Source organism: Manis pentadactyla, chromosome 2 (genome assembly GCF_030020395.1).
Source record: "Manis pentadactyla isolate mManPen7 chromosome 2, mManPen7.hap1, whole genome shotgun sequence".
Classification (NCBI taxonomy): Eukaryota; Metazoa; Chordata; class Mammalia; order Pholidota; family Manidae; genus Manis; species Manis pentadactyla.
The window spans coordinates 208,288,396-208,310,522 of NC_080020.1; positions in this window are offsets into that span (position 1 = coordinate 208,288,396).

Sequence of the window (22,127 nt, forward strand, 5' to 3'; positions counted from 1 at the left end):
GAAATCTACAGGTTTTAAGAGACTTATTCTAGGTCTTCTAGTTTGTTTGGGCTTCAAACTTTCTGATATTTATATATATATTAATAAGGACCCCTGCTCATTCAAAATTATGTTGCACAGTCCACAGTAACTTAATTATTTTTCCTATTTATAGACAGTATCCCTTCTATAGGTTGAGAAAGAAAGAGGTAAAGGAAGTTATCTCATAACTTTCTGAAAGCTATGTCCTTTGCTAAGCATACTGTATTCATTAAACTCAGAAAAAACCTATGGGTTGGGTGTTTGTATAGTCTTCCTTTCGATTAACAGCTGATGCTTACAAAAATAAAGTTGCCTATTAAGTGGCAGAGCTGGGATTAGAACCCAGGTCACTGGACTCCAGCACCCATCTTCTGAACTTAAATACACTTGCCCTTTTTGATTTGTGAAGGCTGCTGATTTGGGTCTATAAGTCCTCTAGGTCTGTACATTGTTTCAGGTGAAGTTTTCTCTATTTTCATTTCTGGGTTGAATAAGCCATATATGTCATATTTTTCTATATACAAAATATTTATATTTGTTTGTATATTTTATATGTGAAAAGATTATAAATCACTGTAGAAACATTTTTAGTTCTTATTATATATGATACAGCCTAACTCAATGTCAACTTAATTCAACATATTATGATATGTACCCTATAGAAAGAACTATACATGGAATTATGAGATCTAAAAGGTGCACATAACAGATTCTGAGCTTGAAGGATAGGTGGTACACTGCTGCAAAGCTCTGAGAAGCAAATCTTAATACAAATTGAATGTGGTTCTCTTTCCAATGCATTGGTTATATTTATAAATCTGAATTATATGGATAGATATCTGTGTCAGAATCATACAAACATCATACAAAAAGATGACACTATCTTATTTTACATCAATAATACTTTACCAATTACATACAAACCCCCAGTATATAGCAGTAAAAAAAAATTGAGAATTCCGTGTACCTTTTTACAACCCTGGACACTCTGAAATATAGAGCTATAACATTTTATAACTTTTCTTATTGTAACACCATGTTTTTTCTCCCATAATGTTGGTGGCAAAATTTGAAGGAGCAAATTTGACAGGCACTTTTCAAGGCAATTGTAGATTAACGCTTTCATTAGGAAGCTCTTCAGTATTTCTTTATTCATAGGTTTCATTGATTGATAATAGTACTAGTAGCTCGCTGTCTAGTTTTGCCATTATATGCTGCAATGGCATTTATCTAAAACAAAAACCAAAGTAAGTGTATATTGCGGGGTAAGAAAGTATATGGTTGGGTTTGGGGTTACTGGCAGTTACCATATAAATTACATAAAGAAGTTGTCATATATTTGGACTTTGCCCTGAGAATCATAAATTATGTGGCTTTATTCACCTACATTTACAAGCTTCACTTAAAAGCTCTTTCTAAGAAAAAGGAAGAGCTTTTTGTTGTAGTTTCTCAAATCATCTTCATGAGTATTATGTGCCTTAGAAATAATACCTACCTAATTATTTCACTCATGTATTCATTCAACAAACATTTATTACACTCTACTATGCTATGCTCTGTGCTGAATATCTTATATGAAAGGATGAGCAGGATTAAAACTATATCTAACTCATGGCATTGGGAGTCTGGTGAGATATCCAGATGAGCAAATAGGACATAATAACGTACAGCCATTACTGGTGGATAATGGAGAATCCCACTGGAGTACATATAAAGGAGAAGCATTACTCAGTATTTGCTGTGTGTGCATGAGTGTATAGAAAGGGGGTAGTACAGGAAGGCTGCACATACAAGCTGAAAGGTCAAGAGTTAGTCTGTTTAGCCTGCAAATGCTGGAGGAGGAAGAGGAGAATAATCTTCTGCTCAGAGAACGACTCAAGCAAACGCTGAGGGTTGAGGGAGTCTGAAGGTGTTCCCGACATTGGGAGTACATGAATTAGGCAGTGCAGAGTGTAGGGTGAGGAGTGGGGGGCAGTCTCTTAAAGGAAGGGGTGTGAGCAAGCGATGTAATGAAGGGTCCTGTAAACCTTGATAAGGAGAATGAACATTATCTTAAGAGCAGTGGAGATCAATTAGTTTAAGGGTATGTGAGATATGATGATATCTGTGTTCTAAAAGAGTTGTTTTGACAATGGGGAAAATGGAAATGGAGGAAAGAGGGGAAAGCCAGGAAGTCAGCAAGAACCTATTACAGCAAATCGAGTCAAGAAAGCAAAGTGATTTGAACTACAGTTGTGGCAGAAGGATGGAAAGTCATTTCCCCTTTAGTATACATATACACACCCATGTTCATCGTTTATTGTTAACTGTGTATTCGTGTTATTGTTTATCTTCTATTAAATCATGAAGTCCTGGGGGCCATGAGGTCTGTTTTCTACTAGCATTGTAAAGTCTATGATAGCTTATCAAGTCCTTGAAGGTAGAGAACAAAAATTACATTAAAATACTAAATACAAGGAAAATAGTCACCCTTTTTTTTCTAAATATTTTGTTCAGCTGTGTTGCAGAATTCTCATGTGATGTCTGCCCATAACAACAGAGAGTACCATAGGAGTATACTGCTTACTAAAAAAACATTCACAGGCCAAGTGTCTTCCTTCGTCATACATTTTCTTACTTTGCTATATATATAAACTCTTTATTATCTTTTATGGTGATGATTCAGCTACCAATCCTCAACCAGGATTGGTTTCATGATGCTTTGTAATGTGAACTAATTTTCCTTCAGGAACTCAATCTAGAGTTTCAGATGTGTAATATTCTCCAACTTCAGGAGGCAAGCTATTAACTAAATCATCAAAATTTTGAAAGCTGCCAAAAATGGAGCTCACCATAAATCAAATTCATTTCTAACCTAGGTTTGCAGGGAAGCTGATGTGTGGCTCTAAGTTCCTACGCTGTATCTAGAACCTAAAAAGAGTACACTGATAATCACACTATATCAAAGGAATTCTACATAACCAAAACAGTGAAGAGTAATTTTAATACATGACATACTTTTCTATTAAATTAAATATTATAAGTAAAAATAGTTAATAAAACTTATAATGGAGGAACAAACAGCAACAGCTCCTTGGGAAGTTATATTCTTTCCTTTGGGATGCTGGCAGCAGGTTCACAGATAATCTTCCGTTACACAGTAGTAGCCAGGTGGGTCCTTTTACTTGCTAAAATGGTGTCTCACAGCTGGAACATTGGTTTTGAGGTATGTTTTGGTTCCCTTTATTTTACCTGAATACCTCCATGTGACTCAGCCTAAGATCTGTCATTGTGCCATTTTGCTTTCTGGCTTACCTCCACGTTATTTCTAGTCTCTACAATTTGGTTAGACATGGCTAACCTTGAAGATAGATTTCCAGACAACATGTTCTGAAATCGTGCCATTGCCACTTTCTTTCTGGCCTGCTTCCCAGGACATGCCCTGCTAACCTCCCCCGTCATGTTCTCTGGTGGTGGGAACACTAGACCACTTCTCTTCCTCCTGATGGTGCCTGCAAAGGACTCTAAAGAGGATGATGCTCCAAAGGTGTCGGTGTGACATCAGCAACACCTGTGGTGTAAGTTTAAAAAAAGACAAGAAGATGGTCTACTGCACACAATTGAGTCTAACTAGTACTTCATAGTCTCTGAATTCTATGTGCATCCTTCCTTCTTCATATCTGATATTTCAAAGATTAAGCTGTTCATGCTAGTGGTTAGTATATCACCTGGCCATACTAGCATTTCATAAACATTAGGTAGTGGTTCCACAGCACAGTCCAAGGAGTAATTAATTATAAAGAAGGAGAAAAATATCAGACAATGCTAGGAATCAGCAGATTGTCACTGCTGAGCATGTGTGTCCGACTTGGGCAGACTGGGCTTCTGGTTGGGGAGAGCCTGGGATTGTGGAGAGATGGTGCCATGTACAGTGAATCAGCAGTGACTGTTTAAAGATGTATAGCTAGGTCAAAACACATGCAAAACACTCCCCAATTCCCTTCAAGGAAGGCTGTGGCAGGGAAATTCTTCTTCCCTGTACAGTGAGAAGATATGTTGCTTGATTACTCAGCACTAACATAATGGGTTGGAGATTCTCCTCACATAGCAATGCATTACTGTGTATCTGAGACTCAGAAACTCAAAAACAAAATGAATAATTTAGCTCAATGAGACTCACGCTTCCAGTCTGCGAACCTTTCACAGAAATACAGTGTTGATTCCCCCCTGTGGTGTAAAACACAAAAATCTATAGTTAGTAAAAAATGATTAAAAATGTATGCCCCAAACTTTGAAATACTTAACCAAATACCAAATGGATAGTACTTCACATTAGTTATTTGAAAAGGAAATAAGGTGTGTTATGACCTATATACAGATAGTTACAGCAGTTTAAATAGAAACATAGTTTCAAAACTTGAGCTACTCATCCTGAATCAAATCAACAACCATAATCTTGCTGCCTATATTAAACTAGAACTCATTTAAAAACGCCCAATGTAAGTGATCTCAAATATCCAATATGTAATTAGACAAGACCCTACATAAAATATTTAATCAAAAAGTTAATGTATAACAGCAAAACTTTCAAATGGTAACCTAACACAGAAGTTATGGTTGTCATCCTTTTTTAATATCCCTATTGCATTTTATTTTTCCCATGAATAAGAAGACTTAACATGGCTGGAAGAAAAGAAAAAGTTAATAAAAAGAAAGGTCAAATATATTTAGTTAGTTGATTGTACAAAAATAGTTATAATTCAATAAAATTGTAGGGTCCCTGCCTTTAAAATAGAAGGGATTTTGTCCTGATACATAGTCATAATTTAGTTTTGTCGCTGCTCTTGACCAAGTAAATTACCATGAGGTATGTGTCATGATACGTCACCATAGCTGTTTTCGCGAGCTAGAGCATGCGAGGATGTCAGAGCTCACTTGACATCGCAGGGTCAGAGAACAACGGGTTGCAGGAAAGCAGACTTAGAAGGGGAATCAAGATGGAAGGAGGGAAGAAGTAACTAAGCCACCGTACTCATTCACTGGATGCACTCCAGTGAGAAAGGAAGAATGAAAATCGAATAGAAGGGAGGGAAAGATGTAATACTTTAAGTATCTGGATGTGAGAAGAATGGTTTACTTTGGCAATTCCTCCTCATTCTGCTTTCTCATCTAAGACAAGGGCTTTCTGACAACCATCCCAAATATGAAATTCTTTCCCTCTGCCACTGCATGGATACCCTCTTTATTTTTTTTTCTTAATCTCTGTGCTCAGTGCTGATCCCCGTAGCTTAGTGTTTTGGAATGAGTCTACTTAATTTTCAAAGTTTGTGTTGTCGTTATTGTGGTAAAGAAAACATGCGTCAGTTCCTTTCTCTAGAGACTTTAAGTTAGTTGTAGGCATTGGTGCCCTCAGGAGAATCCTCTTTGTCTCTGAAGGGTAACCCTAAGGCTAGTATTCAGTTAGTTAGTTGCAGGGAGCAGAATTGTCTGGTAAAGGCAAGAAGCAGTGAAAGCAGATACAGAGTCCAAGAGAGTCCTTCAGAAGAGGAAAAAGTATCTTTTAAAAGGAAAGAAAGACAATTTCATCTGTCTAATAAATCAAGAAGGCATAAAATAATCTGTTATTTATTTTGCAAGCAGAGGTCAAAAGCCTACTATTTTTCAAGGAAAACATAGCATCCTTTCATTTCAATTAACCTTATAAGGCAGTCAATAAATATTTTTGAAAAATATTTCTGGCAGCTGTAAAAGCAGAAACTGTTTTAAAGGAAGTCGTCTTGTCCTTTTTTAAAAAAGAAACAGAGACTTGTGTTCAGTGCTCAAATTTCCAAGTCAAGATTCTGAAAGATGGGGTTCTTGAGAAACTACCTCGAAGGCTGCCCGGAGGACCCCTGCTCACTTCTTATAAGACACTGCACATGAGTCTAGGAAAAACACAGTCCTTCGTTTTCTCCTTAACTTCTTGCACAGAACACTTCACTTTGGACACTTCTGCACAACAAATGTGTGGGGGTTTTTTCCCCACACCAAGCAATTCTCTGTGATACCAGCTGGGTGTCCTATAATTCAATTCAACTCTGACACTATTTACCTAGAGTTAATGTCAGAACCCACAAGTTAAGGCTTAGTTTTTTCAAAGCTGCCCCCTCTTTAGTCATTGATCCCAAGTCCCAGACAGTCACCTGTACTTCAGACCAACTGGCAATAAGTTGGGGTTTCCACAGTCGGTTTCAATAATTTGCTGGAATGGCTCACAGAACTCAGGGAAACATTTAATTATGTTTACTTGTTTATTATAAAGGATGTAGTAAAGGATGTAGTAAAGGATACAAATGAAGAGCCACATGAAGAGTTATATCTGGTGAGGTATGTGAGAAGGAGCTCCCAGGCCCTCTCCATGAGCATTGCCTCATGTTTACAAGCCTGGGGCTCCCTGAACCCTGCACTTTCAGGAATTTTATGGAGGCTTGATAGATCATTAACTCAGTCTCAAGTCTCCCTCCCCTTCCTGGAGAATGGGGGGTAAGTTGGAAAGTTCCAAGGTTCTAACATGGCATGATCTTCCTGGAGACCAATCCACATCCTGAAACTACCTAAGAGATCAGCAAGAGTTGTTCTCATTAGAATAAAAGACACTCCTATCACCCAGAAAATTACAAGAGATTTAAGAGCTCTGTGTCAGGAACTAGGGTTAAAGACTGAATATTAGAACAAAAGACACTCTAGTATTCTTATCACTTAGAAATTTACAAGGATTTTAGTAGCTCTGTGACAGAAATTGGGGGCAGAAACATATGTATATATTATATTATTTCACAACAAGAAATTTCAATAAATGATTCAAAGAACAAGGCTAGTCTTCTGAAATAATGACTAAGTTCTCTTTTTTCCCCCTTTGAGATATTAAAGATAAAGTTAATATGTATTACTTGTAGCATTCTGTAAATAATGTATGTCTAGCCTTTAACTTATCCCAAAGTAACATTGTTGTAGAATTCTGTGACTCTAAAACTAACAATTTAGAAAACTGACAGGGCACTAATTTTGAGCAAATTGAAGGTCTGATTATCATAATACTTATACAGGAAAGGTTTTTTTGTAACAAGATGTTATGATGCCAATGTTATCATCAGTTAAACCTGTTTCAAAATGTCCATGGGAAAGTAAAAAATAAGAGCTTGGTAGAAAAACAGGAAAGAGACAAGAATCTAGAGAAATTTAGATGATATGTTTTATTTTTTTAAATATACCATGAAACAGAAATAACATCACCTTAGTTATTGAGTTAAAATCTTACTCTTAATAAAAGTTCTAAAACTCTTGAAGAAAACACATGAAAATCTTTTACACAAGTGAATATGTATATTCCAGTCTTGAATGGCCATATGTTTCAAGACTATGTCTGTAACTGCCCTTATCTGTAGATTGAAAACATAATTTTATAATTAATATATCATTATGAAATAACATTCAATTTGGATAAGTTTGGATGACTATAATAAATAAAGAGAATGGGAGCCAGAATAACTAAATCAGCTTGCCTTAATAAGTAACTACTATGAATCTACCTTCTAAACAAGGTGTATTAGAGATTCAAGATATAAAACATATTATTGGAATTACACTATAGATATTTCTTTAGGGATAAAACTATAATTAGCACAGATCTTTACACAAATATTAGCTGTTTCATAATGAAAGGAAAAGTTATTATCACGACTGGAGGTAGAAGGGGCTATGGAGATGTATTCTGGAAATTCATTAAGAAACAAACGATGTGAAATGCTCAGTAGAGACTGTAAAGGGAAGATGTTGAAAACCAGACTGCTAGTCTGCTAAAACTAAAGGCACTCAATTTTTTATTTTTGTACATTGTATGAATGTTAGAATATTTTCCTTTAAACATTATGTAACTCACCCATAATACCCTAGGGTTAATGTGAGAATATTCAAATGTGTATTCCAAACTTACACCCTGACTACTGACTCCAGTCAAGGGATGGGAAGTAGAGAGAGAAAGAGAAAGGAGGGAAGAAAGAAGAAAGGAAGAAATAAAGGGAAGGGGAGGGAGGGAAGAGAAAGGGCTTCCTTGCATCTGCTGAAACATACTGTCTTAACACTGAGAGGTTGAGTGGCTTTTGATGCTAAAGTTGGTGACTGGGTTGCAGCAGGGACAGCGAGCAGGGTGCTGTGATGACATAACAGCCAGGTGGAATGCAAGTACCTACTCAGAGTACTGATAACAAAGTCATCTCTAACTGTGTCTGAGAACAGAGCTGGTGAAAGGGAGCAATTCAAGAAGGGTTTACAAGGATTCTTCTCCAAGTCTAACAAGGTCTACCCTGAAAACATACAGGATGATTTCCATTTTCAGTGAGGAAAAACATGATGCATAAAGGAGGCAAGTATGAAATTAGACTAAGTATGCGGCAACTGGAGCTCGGCCCAAGCTTCCATGGAACTGATAGTAGACACCACAGCAGATATTTCCTGGAATTTCTTAGGCAGTGGTCTGACAAGAAGTGCTACATTGTGCATCCATTTATTCATCATTTTATTCACTCAATAAAGACGCATGGAAGAATGACCTATGGAAGGCACATGACTACAGGATGTGGGGATCAGATCTAAAAATGTTGGAATGAATCCTGCCCTTAAGGAGTTGAGCTGACAACCTAGTGGGGAGCGTGGGGGACCTAAATTCTGCATATAAATAACTATAATGCAATGAACTGCATCTTAAGTTTCCATGGCAGGGTTACAGGTAAAGCGCTGTGCAGTTTCACCAGAGAGAAAGGTCAATTATATTTGGGAAACAGGGATGCCTTCAATAGAAGGTATGATCGAGCTGGGTTTTGGAGGGTGGGTCTGTAGCATTAGTTGGACAGGGTGCCCTACACCAAGAGCTACAAAATAAAAAATATCAGTTGGCACAGGAATCTGTAAGATTCAGAATAGATATGCATGCAAAGACACTTGGACAAGTACTTTAGAATGAACTTGTGCATGTCCAATGACCCAGCAATTCTGTGCTCAGTGCTAGCCTGAGAAGCACTGATTCACATGTACAAGGTGGCAGGTGCAAGCATGTGGCAGATTTTTAAGAAATGATAAGTGAGAAAAATGCACAGAGCACAGATAAAATATGGTACCATTGTGAAAAGAAAAAAATTGCACATGCATAAACTCTATTTTCCACAGGTGCATATATGTGATTATGCACACATGTATATTTCCTGAAGCAAAGCAGATTTAATATCATTGGTTTCCTCTGAAAATTGTAACAGAATAGAGGCAATAGCATGTGATTTTTTAACAAGGAAAGTGTATTTGTGCATGTCTTGCAAAATCAAAAGTTAATTAAATGTATTGGATATTAAAGAGTGCATTTAGATAAATAACACACTTCCCCCAAGTAACCCAAAAGAAAGACTCTAACATTTTCTTTATTTTTCTGGAATAATTTTTGTTTTCTTGGTTCTTTTTCCAATTACCTACTTATGGATAAATAGCTTTGCTTCCTATTTATTGTTTTTCTTTTTAAATTAGGGTATCCTCTTTCTTAGTTATGACAAAGATTTCATATAAGAATATTACAAAAAGTGCATCACAAACACCAATGTATGTGTGCATGGAGAATAAAAGAATGGTTGATTATTGTTAATTTCCCCCTTCCTATCTTAGAGACAGACGTACTCTCCTTGGAATGTGGTGACTAAAATTTTCTATGTGTCACTTCGCAATGTATTAGAAGAATTCCCATTAATAGTAAAAACTTTTGGGAAAAGATAGGTGAACAGAAATGCAATTACCATGCTGGATTCTGGCCAGCATACCAGGATCATTTCTCTGTCAGAAAGTGCTCTGAATCCTTTCAGGCATGAGAGGTCAGAGCCTCTGTTTTGCATCTCATTGGCAACCATGGCCTCTGTCAGCACCAGAGGTCTTAACCATATGTTCTGAGGCTGACTGATGGGGTCTCAGCAGAATGGAAGGTGTTGCTTATTTCATTCCCTGCCTCCTTCCACTGTCTTAGCAATTCCCATTTCTCCCTGAAGGATAACCTAGGAAGCTGATACTGTTAAAACCCTGAGTCCATGGGGGTGGCAGTCTGATGCTACCGAGACCAGAGTCTAAGTGTAGTTGTGATGGAAGCAATCACACCAGCAGGGGTCAGAGACTTGGAGAGGATCCCTCTGCAGAGGTGTTGAGATTTGTTTCAAATGGCATATCCTGTTACTCCATTATTTTTTAGCAGTATTTAGAGGACTTCAATGATACTGGACATGGGGAAAAATTAGCATAGCCTTGAATTTTTATTCCAACCTGTAAAATATTTAAGGCCTCCTCATATATGCTTCTAAATAATGCAACTTGCTATTATTAGACATCTTTGCTTCATTTCAACCTTTGGTCCCTGAACTTCATTTTGTCTTTTGAATTATTAAATTTCACAGGACAAAAAAATCTGTTACCCCAGACAGTGGTCTGACCATAGCACTTTCCTATCCTTGAAATGCTTCCCACTAGTCAAAAAGAGTCCTGGAAAGGCACAGTTGTATAAGCAGAAATCTTGGATTTCTGATTTCACCAGAGTTGTAGATCAAGGTATTAGTACTAACACAACACTGTGTGGTGCCCAGTGGGCTGGCATTGTCCGATTCCTCCCAGATCCTATGAGGGGTACCTGATTTAGCATTTCAAGGTGGCATTTTCTCTCTCTATGCTCTTATAGAAAAAGCTGAATGCCAGAACAGGGAGGCAATTTGTGGCATAAATGCCAGAGGAATATTTAGACCAGAGCATTTGCTGATCCATATGTTTTTACTATGGTTGTTATTTTCATTTTCACACAAGTAGGGAATTTGCTCTGAAAAGAATGGTCTTGAAATTATTTCTACTTCATTCACAGGTTTACTTGTGAACATAACACAAATGTATGAAAAAACCTCTTGAATTAAAAGAACATTTTATTTGATTTCACTGTAGTGAGCTTGTAGGTAAAGCTTATAGAATGTCTTAATGTGTGTATCTGTTTCTCTGGCTTTGATTCTAGCAGCTTGAGTGTGGAGGACAAGGGTGTGGTGGGGATAATGCCTCCAGCTGGCTCTGTGGTGAAAAGCGGATCGTGATATTAGGGCTCTGACGATGGAAGGAATGGCCACAAAGAACAGGAATCTGTCCAGCGATGAAGAAGGAAATAATAAAGCTGAAACTGCTCTGGGATGTTAAGGGAAATCACGCCTCTTCTCAGGCATTGAATATATGTTTAAATGATTGTAAATTCCAAATTTTGCTTAAGCTAGAAGAGAGATACAGGTTAACATTCCTTCTTTAATCAAGAACCATAGTTAAAAGAATGCCAGATATCTGGGTTCCATATTCGTACATACTACAAACAAGACACGGGTTAAACTAAAGCAACAGCAATTTACCAGGACTTCTTTCCCAGATGCATGAGAGTGTGGAAACTGTCCTTGGAAACATTAAGAAAATACTCAACAATCTGTGTTGGATGCTTTGCACCTCACTAACCTAACAGTGAAGATTCGATCAAATAATTTCTTGAGGTTCTTTTAGTGTACAACTGTGTAATTTTCAAACCAATACTTAAAAAACCAGTCACTATTTCCCCTAGTTTCCACTAATAGGTTATCAGAGAATATGAATATCACATGGGTTATTCTTACCACCTTCTACCTACAAAATGAAACCAGTCCATTTTATAACTGGTACAGCTTATTAGTAAAAATAATAAAACGATCATAGGTCATTGCTTCATGTAAACTGCAAAAAATGTATGTTATTCTGTCTTCTAACAAGATGTGACATGTTTATCTCTTCAGTTGTGAACATCTTTAGTTGCAAAGCTATGAAGGACACCATAGACTTCTGTCTACTTTGAGCAATTAGTTAATTACTTCCTGATTTAGTACGTGCACTAAAATGTTAACACACGCTGTTTAGGTTAGAATAAGACTTGATTTGTAAGACATGTGTCTGAGTATGCAAAAACAGACACATATTAAAGCCTAATTGAATGAAAGAATCCTGAAATCATTGCCTATATTTATTAATTTTTGTAAATATTGAAAACAAACTGAGTTTGGCCTCAAGCTTAGAAACTGTGATGGGACTGAGTTAGTTACATTTGACAATGAAATCTTAGAATGGCAACTAAATCAAGATTATGTTGTGATAACATGTATCTTAAGAGTTTTTAAGATTGTTATTTGCTATTACATCTGAATTCTAAAATAGATAATGAAAATACTGGTATTCCAGGATAAGCTAGACATAATCTTAGTCTCATTTATTGTGAAGACCTATGGAAAATAACTTCATCATTTTTTTCAATTCAAAAGAAAATTAGTTTTATTGGAACTGTGTATTTGGGCAGTTGACTGATTGGTATTTCAAGATGATTAAAGAACAATTAAATAGTTCTATGAAAGGAGAAAAGATACTGTCTTTGAGGTTTATGTTCTTAGTTTGACTTCCCATTGTCAAGTTCTTCCCATGGATTTATTTATGCTTCAATAAACATCTATTAACATATTAGCCATTGTTAGTAATTATCAAAATAAATTGTTCTAACTAAAGTAGGTTTTTAATGTTCAACTACTGGACTCATTAGACACACTTAACACTTGAAGTAATATATCAAAATTATAACCAAATGTCTTCTGATTGTGGCTCTGACGGAGTAACTTATACCAGACTACTTCTTCTACCATAAACAAGTACAAAGCAGGTCAAAATATACTAAGCAACATTTTTCAGACATCGGAGAACATGCAGTATAAGAAGTGATCTTTGACAGAGGAGAGACGCATAAGGTAATCGCTATAGTTACTCCAGCTTTCTCCCTTAAGGTGCTTCCAGACAAGAATATAAGGAAATGGAGTTTTAAGCAAAGCATGGTTACATTGCTGAACTAAGGAAGCAGAATTCTGAGTGCAGCCTCTTGAAGTAGCTGGAAATTGGAGTGTAGGATACAGAAAAGGAGGTTATTCCATAGAGAAAGATCTAGTTCAATCTTTAGACAACTGAATACTGATCAGAGATCAAATGGTCCAAAAACACCAGGAAACATAAAAATTCCAGCCTGACTCTTGTAGAGAGACCTCAGGTTTTCAACCGAGATTCCAACAGGCCATACCTTAAAAGGAAAACTACTTGAACCACTTAGGAAAGCCCACACTTGACTTATTCTAACAAAGCTTAAAAGCAAGTTTGATTAATATCATAATAGTCCACTGATAAATTAATTGCCTCCTAACAAAACTCGTTTCTCTTTAAAGGAAGAAAATTAAATCCAGACTTTTAATACTGTAGCATTCAAAATGTTTTTTCAAAAAATTGAAAAAGTTCTAGACATATGAAGCAGAAAATTGTTGCCTATAATTAAGAAAAATTAAAATATGAATAGAATCATAAATGAAAATTCTGAGCTATTTTACAAGAGAGAAAACATTAACACTTATATATTTTAGAAAGATAAATATACTGGTGAAAAAGAAAGAAGACTCTTAATAAAGGAGTGGAAATGACAAAACAAGATAAAACAAATTCTTGAGCTAAAGAGTAAAATACTTAAAAAAAATTATTGGTTGAAACAATAGCAGATTGAAAGCTACAAAGGAAAATGTCAGTGAAATTGAAGGCACATCTGAGAACTTCAGTCCCAGATGATGTCACTAATGAATACTCCTGAAAATTTAAGAAAGGGAAACAAAAATAATTCTACACAAACATTTTCAGTATGTAGGATAGATAGAACACTATCCGTCTTTTATCGAGACCAACATTATTAGCAGTCGGAAAAATTACATAACAAGAAAAGAAAATGTTTTTTAGACTAATATCTCTTATGAATATTTTTAATTGTCAAAATTCTTTAGTTGTAGCATTTAGGATCTGTGCATATAACTGTAAATTTATGCCTCAAATGTTTAAAAATCATTGAAGAATAGACAGTGCATAACTTATTCATATCCTTCATTAGTATACTTCCTTAGAGATCAGGAACTCCATCATATAAACCTATACACTTAGTTTAAAGGAAAAATGGCAACATATCTCCAGCTTACTGTATTATTAACTATGAGAATGATGACACAAAAGAATATGGAACTTGATGCATAACAGGATATTGCTAATGAACAAAGGGAAATACTTTTTAAAAAACTTTTCCATCTGTTACATGCCACTTCTTAAATAAATTTATTAATATAAATATTGGAATAGAATATACTTCAAATATTACACATTAGTTTAATTAAAAATGAGATTTACTGCTATGAAATGTAAAATTTTCCATTGCCCATAGTAATTGAATAACCATCCCACATTCTCTGGCGATTTCCTGACAAGAGCATCACGTCAATCCGAGATGTAGAATTTATAGGATAAATTCAATTAGATTATGGTCCTTTGGGTTTTCCACAAAATTTATTCATCAATTCTCATTCATATTTTCAAAGTAGCTTCATTAGGCACTCCAATGCATCAACTTTCAGTGCTTTATTATCATAACATTTTCATGATAAAGGAAGTCTAACTCACTCATTTCAAAAACAATTTGTAATTTTAAATCATCTTTTTTTCCTCCAGATAGCTCTGGTGCTATACCATATCATTAAACATGATGGCTATATTCTAGCACTGGGAGATACAAATGACAATCTTCTATAATTATAGAAAGAGGTTGTAGAAGAGTAGAGGTGACCTCATATTGTTCTGTTCTCCAAACAAGCCACACATTTTTGTTATGTCATTTTACTCAAACAGATTTCATTGCTTTGAATGACTCTTTGCTTTTCCTTGGTAAACTGCTATATATCTTTTAAGATCTCAATGTTGATTTTTCATGAAGCCTATCTGACAACTCTTCAACCCCCAATCTGGGGAGAAAATTCCCTTCTTCCCTGCTCTTCCAGTTTGCTTTGTCTGCACATGTTACCATTTAGGATTATCTTTTTTGGTTGTTTGTGTACATGCCTATCGTTGTGCTGGACTTTGAGCTGCCATAGTGCAGGATCCATGCCTTCAAACCCCATCCATAGAGCACCTGAAAGAGTTTCAGTACTGTAGCTCCAGGGGGAAAGGTTGTTCCCAGCCCTGGGGTGAGTCCTGTATGAAACCTGTGAAACCAGAATAAGTCAAGGGTAAGGGTAGGTTGGGAGAAAGGCTTTTATTCCTTACAGTCACTCACGTTGGCTAGCCAGGCCCTGCCCCCACTGTCTCCTCCAGTCCCTGCTTGCGTTCTGCAGCCATGCATGCTCTCTGCTTCTCACCTGCCCCTTCGGGGAGGAGCTCCATGGGCCACTCCTTGGTGACTGGCAGATGCCAGATTATGTACCAGGAATCAGTGATTAGAAAACAAATGAATTTAAGACCAGAAAATAATGAACTATGTGGTCTTCATTTCCCAGCAACCTAGCTGCATGTTTAAATTGTCTTTTTAGAACAGCTTTATTTGCATATACTTGCATACCATAAAATTCAGACTTTTAAAGGGTACAGTTAGGTGGGCTTTAGTGTAAGAATTGTGTTATCATTACTACTACTTAATCTTAAAATAATTTAACCACCCCTAAAAGAAAGACCATACCCATTAGCTCCCATTCCTGTCCCCTCTCCCAATCTACTGCCAACCACTAATGTATGTTGTATTTCTATGGATTTGCCAATTCTTGATATTTAATATAAGTGTAATATAAATGGAATCATACAGTATGTGGCCTATCGTGACTTCTTTTCTTTAGTCTATTTTCAAGATTCATCCATGTGGTAACATATTTCAGCACTTTATTTCCTTTTATTGCCAAACAATATTCTATTGCATGGATATACCATACTTGTTTATCTATTTATCCACAGACAGACACTTGGGTTGTTTCCACTTTTTGGCTACTATGAATAATACTGCTACAAATATCTATGTACGAGTCTTTATGTGAACATATGTTTTCATTTCTCTTGGGTATATACCTAGGAATGCAATTGCCAAGTGATGTGGTAATTCTACATTTAACTCTTTGAGGAAATGCCAAACACTTTACCAAAGTGATTGTACTTTTTATAATCCTACCAATAACATATAACCAAGCACTGCAGTTGACCTGCGTCTTCAGCCTTTGCAATTGTCTGTCTTTTTGTGTAGCCATCCTGTTGCACATCCTATTATGTGCAGCATATTTCATTGTATATTTCTAACTACATAGAGAATTTATATTTCTCTAAAACTAATGATTTTGAACATCTTTTTGTGTGGAAATTTGTATTTTTTTAAGAGAAATGTTGATTTGGTGTCTTACACACTGCCCAACTGCTGAATCCATTGTTAACTCTAATAGCTATTTTGTGTGGGGGGATTTCTTTAGTGGCCAAAAGTTTGACCACTTTTTCTCCAATATAGATGCCCTTTATTTCTTTTCTTTTCCTAATTTCCCTGGCTAGAACCTCCAGTACAATGTTCTATAGAAGTGGTAACAGCATTTGTGTTCATGGATGCCTTCTTCCACTGTAGCCTTAATGGTGGTGAAGGATAAGAGGGGACCAGACTTTCCGCAGGATTGGTAACCAGGACTGCCGCAGTTCTCCTGGGGGACCAGACTTTTCATGAAGCCTATCTGACATGAAAATGCTTCTGTAGCAGTTCTCCTGTAGCAGAGATAGGGTGAGCTGGGCATACTCAAAAACACTGAACTGAGAAAGTGGATAATAACACTTTCCCATGTCAGGAAATAGAATCTTAGCCTCTCTTTTGTTTGCCTTAGCTGTTACCCAAATAAGATTAAAAGAAGATTTATTTATATTTGAAACCTCAATTGATACCTGTATACTTACATCTCTACAATTATATCCTCTTTCTGCTTGCAAATTAGAATGAATATTACTCTTTTTCTTATTTCAACAAATCATTTTGTTATCAAACATATATGTCTAACACCAGTGAAAATTGTCCCACTGCCCTCCCATCCCCTACTACCACCCTCTCTATTTTCAATGGTAGCAAACTTTCTCTTATGTTCACTTATTTGAGACTAGTTAATTTTATGAAATCTATTGATTTCATCATTCTATTTATCCAAGCTATAATATTATTAATTGATATAATTCCCCTAACACCCAGTTCTGTGTTATTTTATTCATTTTTCTCCATGAAAATATGGGTCAGTTGTTCTTAAGGCTTAGTAAAAACATTATATATCTTTCATTTAGCTTTGTTTTTCCTACTTTTAAAAAATATATACATATGTATATTCCAGGGAGACCATGAACACAAACATACAAAGGCAATTTTTTGTTAAGATTTCAAACAGATTATTATACCGTAAGACAAGTAGAGTTCTTTCCCGAATGTGACTATTTACTGCACAGAGAATGCTCCCTGGAGGAAATGTCACTTCCACCAACTCCCTAATGCATCCATTTTTCAGACATATTTTAATAGAATGACACTGAAAAAGTCATACTTGAGGATGGAGACTAGATGAACTTTTGCAGTCTGGGTTGGGTCCAACATCTAAGACAGCTCCAACTGAGTGGCCTCATTCATGGACAATTTGTCCATATTTTTTAGATATGTCAGAATGTTGGTAAGAAAAGCCAAAATTATCTGAAATGACAGAAATATTGGCAAAATGCAACCTGTAATTTTATTTTCCCTGTAACCTCCTACGTTTTGAGGATGTTATGCACTGAATGGATAAATAAGTACTTAGGTGAACTTTTCTTCCCAGCTGGCTTAGCACTCAACAAGCCCTGGAGCTATGGAAAGGGATTTAAAACAAATAAAACCAACTATGACAAAAGTAACAACAGTGAGGACAAGGATAAACCTTCCTCTCCTCTCATGTTGTCCTTGCTAAGATTGACATTTAAGTGTCCAAACAGCTGTGCCCACTCTGAGCTGCCAGCTAATCAAAACTAATTCTGCTTGTAAGAATCAGTCCACCAGAAATCTGAGGACTTACTATGGGTGAATTTGGTAACTCATTTCCTCCATCTCCATCTCTTTATAAGGCTGTCTATCTCAGTTATCTGTGAGGGATTAAATAATTTCGCACTATGCTAGGTGGTGATCGTAGTAGTAATAACAATAATAACAGTGTTATGATTTATTAAACATGATAAAATGAGCACTGTTCTAAATGTTCCATAGATATTTTCATATCTAATTCCCCCATCAGTCCTTCAAGCTGGTACTATTTATAATTCTATTTCAGGGGGAATTTATTAAATAGCCTAAAGCCACATAGCTAATAAGAGCTGGAGCAAGGATTCAAACTCAGCCAGTCTGATAAGAAGCCACCTTCTCAACCTACGCTATGTTATAGGTGTAACCCAGCAGGTTAGTGAATACACCTTTCTTTAGAGGGGAAAGCAGACCTTTCTAATGCCAAGTAGAAATCTGTCCTTGAGTGTTTTTATGGGTGTTGTCATGAGTGTATAAGTCTTTCCATAGTGGAGCAGGGGGCTTCTGAAGAAACACAGAGCCAGAATCTACATGGCATCCATTACGCCACAAACAGGAACAAGCAAATGAATTAACATGGTGCCCCTTTTGAATGATTTCACTCTCATTTCATATAGGGAACAAAAAAACGTTTCAATCTCAATCCAAGTGGGAGAACAAAGGATTTCCCTGCAGTTCCTTGGAGGTGTGGGTTAAATAATGGGGCAAGAGAGAGTCCTGAGGTGAAAAACAGAAATATGGGCCTCAAAATGAGCATCACTGAGAACACATTTCCTGGGTTTCACAGCCAAAAAAATTCTGGCAAGCAAATGACTCTCTATACTATTCCAATCAAGTGGCAGTAAATGAATAGTTAGCAGTTGCTTGCCAAAAATGGCAGTCCTGCTCTGGACCTGAGAGATAATACACAGTCCTGAACTACATAGCCATTTCACATGCCTCACAGTAATTAATGTACATTAAGCTATTATTATTGTGAAAGAAGTGATTACAATTTTTTCCCTGTGGCAAATCTAAAAACCCATAGAAGAAAACCATTGGCTTGTTAAAGTGTAAAAGCCATTACCTTTGTTGTCAGCATTTGAGACACAGACCAGCTGGTTTTCAAAACAGTTAAGACATTTAGGATACATGCAATGAGATTAGCCCTACTAGCTGGCAATGTAATTACTCTGTTTATTCATTTTAATGATCCTATAAAAGAGAATGAGATATGATGCTAGTGCATAACAAGGAAAAGGGCCTGGAAGTGCAAGTGTGCCATTCTTTAGAAGCAGAATATGAAGCTGGTGAGCACAAGATAAGCCAGGATTTGTTGGAGGTAGTTAGCTGTCTTCTATGTAGTCAGGAAACCAAGACCTAGAAGTGACCATTTCTAGTGGGCCTTTTTTTGTAGCAAAAATAGTCCATACAGTGACTCATATTTGATGGAGAATATGTGATTATTGACTTTGGATAATGCTTAGCTCTATCTAGCCTTGTTTTTTAAGTTGAACCACATAACAATAGAGACAGGCTATAAAGACTTTTAGAAATTATTTAATTCAAATTTCAACCCCAGGACAGAAATCTCCTTCCAGAATAATCCTGATGAATGGTTATCCAGTATCCAGTTGAAGATGGTTGATGAGCGAGCTTTACTTTTGGAAGCATGCTTTTCAATGTTTGGATTTGTCTAATGGTTATAATATCTTAAGCAGAGCTGAAATTCCTATCACAAAGCATCCATTCAATCAGTTCTGATTCTTTGAGCATTCTGTATTTTAATTATTTGCTTTACATAGTTCTGCTTTGAATGCATGAAAACATATCATCCTTAAGATTTTTTTCCTCCAAAAAACAATATTCACCCACTTAAGAAGAAAATATTACAGAATTAATGTGTGGTAGACTCTGGGAAGTCTACAGTGTAAGAGACATGGTGTATTATGGAGTTTACAGCTTAGGGTGGTTACAGCAAAATAAACAGTTTAGTAAATTATGATAAAATGCCCTATGTGCTGTGATAACACTTGGGAGGAACATCTGATCAGGCCTCACATTTCACATGTTCCTCACATGTGTGGTTTATGGATCTCTTTCCACTCCAGATACATTCTAAGTTGTCAATTGCCTCTTAAGAATGAGTTTAAAAAAAAAACTAATTCTGTAATGTTTCAGGTGCCACCTACATGTGATATATTTTGTTGAAGTTGTCTAAAATGTATTTCTCTTTTACAACAATATCTGCTGGTCTTTTTTCAGATGACCAGATTTATATTTCCGGGCATATATTATACCATGCTTTTAAATCTAAATCCTAGATAACATTTATCTAGGTAGGCCAGGCTTATGGATTTAGGCCAAGAGATAACCAACTTTATACTTTTCTTCTATTATTTTTTATATAAATAATATTAATTATATATTTCATTTTTAAATCACCAATACCACCTCCCAGAATATTATCTATTACAGTATTAAATATCTAAATTCCCACAATCTTTACATTTTTATCTCCCTGCCTGCCTTTTTTTCCAACTTTTGTTTCTACCCAGTACAATCTATAAACAATAAAATGAACATTTAAATACCTAAGTATGACATTACCACTCATACTTGAATAGACACAAATAGCAAAAATTGTTTTAAAAGACCAAACTGATAGAAACAGTGATAATAACAATAACAAAGATAAATAACAATAGTAAAGATATTATCTCACCATTTTTAAAAATGTAATTTCTGTAAGATTACTACTAATATTTAATGTTTTTCCTTGACATTTAAAAAATTTTTATGAAACATTTCCACATATCTTCTTTCTATCTCTCCACCTATTTATAGGATTAATCAAGGCAAAATATTATCATTCTTACTTCATAAATAAAAGTTGAGTTATAAAATACCAAAAAGCCAAAGTCACGTAGACTGATAAAACCAGGACTGAGAAACATATCCTGACATCCAGTGGTCTTTAAATATACTATAGCATAATGAAAAATTAAGTGCATGTGATTGGTATGCATATACCTTCAGACAAAATTGTTACTCCTGTTTTTCTTATTATTGACAAGATTATGTCATTGGCTAATGGTAAAACAATAGCTCAAAATGAAACACCACTTACCAGTTTGCTATGTAATTGAGAGAGTACACAGTGAATTTGATTATGATGCATTTTAAGCAAAGTACAAAAATAGGCAATGTATGCAAAAGTCAGCAGGTATAAATTCAGAAGTTTCAAGTTGGCTGGCATTGTATAAACAATAATGAACTTTACATTTCTTGGTAAAATTTCCATGTTTAATAAAAGTTAATCATTTCTTAAATAAAGCTCTGTGAGCACTTCAGCGTGTTAAAAAGGAGTCTAAAATCAAACCACTTCAATTTTCACACTTTTCTTTTGCTCCTTTCTAATAGGAGAACTATAAACTTGGACTTTCAATAAATCAGAGCCTTTGATGTGGCCATTTATTTTTAAAAGGCATTCTGTAGCATACCAATTGCTGAATCTAGAGGCTCTCCATTGATATTCCGTTTAATAAACTAGCAAGCCAGACACATTTATTTTAAAGTTCAGGTTTAATTAAAAGATAAGACTAGAGTGACAGAATGGCAAAAGAAAGAGGAATGTTGAATTTTTTGTTTGTTATTGCAGAACAGCTGCTTTTATTTTAAACTAATCTCCATTAATGTCAAATCTAAAGGCAGCACTTCTTATAGGCTTTTGCATTTGCCTTGTTACCTGCTTCCCTTAGGAAATTACTATGCACTTCCTCATGCTGGATTGAAATCCAGTATGAGCCCATTACTGTCCAGCTGAAAAGTGGTGAGAAATAGTTGTCACAGAGTTTATTTTTTAAATTAAAACATTCATTTATTTAATCAGCAATATTTGCTAAGCACCTACTATGTGTTAGCCTTTGTTTTAATTTTTGGGGGCTTAAGGGGTAAATAAACAGACCAAATGAATAAATAAACATACAAACCAAAAAACAAACAAAAACTCCTGTGTTGTTGAAACTTACTTTATAATGAATACTTGTTTCAAACACCAGAAAAACTGCATATAAATATTTTTAAAAATAAGGACTAACAGAGCATTGCAGGAAAATAAATTATCCTATTTTCAAAGATTTTGTTCAGATGTCCATAATTT